Below are 1,559 nucleotides of genomic sequence, written 5' to 3'. Positions count from 1 at the left end.
CGTAAACCCAGGAGGCGAAGCTTGCAGTGAGCTGAGATCCGGCCACTGCACTCCAGTCCGGGCGACAGAGCGAGACTCCACCTCAAAAAAAAAAAAAATTAGCCAGGTGTGGTGGCAGGCACCTGTAGTCCCAGCTACTCAGGAGACTAAGGCAGGAGAATAATTGGAACGCAAAAGGCAGAGGTTGCAGTGAGCGAAGATCATGCCATTGCATACTCCAGCCTTGGCTAGAGTGAGACTCCATCTGAAAAAAAAAAAAAAAACTTATAGCCTGAGGCTGGGGTGTGGTCGCTCACACCTGCAATCCCAGCACTTTATGAGGCTGAGGCAGGAGGATCACTTGAGCCCAGGAGTTTGAGACCAGCTTGGGCAACATAATAAAACCCTGACTCCACAAAAAATAATAAAAAAAAAAAAATTAGCCAGGCATGGCGGCATGCACCTGCAGTCCCAGCTACTCTAGAGGCTGAGATGGGAGGATCGGTGGAGCCCAGGAGGTTGAGGCTGCGGTAAGCCATGACTGCACCCTGTACTCTAGCATGGGTGACAGAACGAGACCCTGTCTCAAAAAAAAAAAAAAGAATTATTGCATGGACAACTGTCTTGGTCAACTCTGGTCTTCAGCACTTTGCAGAGGTCTGGACAGAGAAGGTGATTGTGTGAAAGAAGATTGTATCGGCCGGGCGCGGTGGCTTATGCCTGTAATCCCAGCACTTTGGGAGGCCAATGTGGGTGGATCGCCTGAGCTCAGGAGTTTGAGACCATCAGGGCTACATGGTGAAACCCCGTCTCTACTAAAAATACAAAAAAATCAACCAAGTGTGGTGGCTCACACCTCTAATCCCAGCTACTTGAGAGGCTGAGGCAGGAGAATTGCTTGAGCCCCAGAGGCGAAGGTTGCAGTGAGCTGAGATAGTGACACTGCACTCCAGCTTGGGCTACAGAGTGAGACTCCGTCTCAAAAAAAAAAAAAAAAAGATGATCTGTAAGCCAAGGTACTTAGGTATTTTGGCACTTAGGGAGAGATGGCCTATTTCAAAACATACTTAGATGGGCAGGGAGCATTTATGCTCTAACTCAGCGGGTTACTGGGACTGGTGGGAGGAACACGGGATAGGGTGCAGTGGCAAGAGTACAGTATCTCACCAGGCACTGTGGCTCACGCCTGTAATCCCAGCACTTTGGGAGGCTGAGGCAGGCGGATCATGAGGTCAGGAGATCGAGACCATCCTGGCTAACATGGTGAGACCCCGTCTTTACTAAAAATACAAAAACTTAGCCAGGTGTGTTGGCGGGTGAATGGCGTGAACCCAGGAGGCAGAGCTTGCAGTGAGCTGAGATGGCGCCACTACACTCCAGCCTGAGCAACAGAGAGAGACTCAAAAAAAAAACAAAAGAATACAGTATCTCAAGAGCTTGCTCGAGTCATTTCTTCAAGCCTAGGTTTCCTTTTCTATTTTGTTTACTTATTTTTATTTATTCATTTATTTTGAGACAGAGTGTCACTCTTGTTGTCCAGGCTGGAGTGCAATGGTGCGATCTCGGCTCACTGCAACCTC

The sequence above is a fragment of the Colobus angolensis genome, unplaced genomic scaffold, assembly GCF_000951035.1.
Source record: "Colobus angolensis palliatus isolate OR3802 unplaced genomic scaffold, Cang.pa_1.0 Scaffold7, whole genome shotgun sequence".
In the NCBI taxonomy this organism is placed as follows: domain Eukaryota; kingdom Metazoa; phylum Chordata; class Mammalia; order Primates; family Cercopithecidae; genus Colobus; species Colobus angolensis.
Note: the sequence above shows the minus strand (reverse complement) of the source record.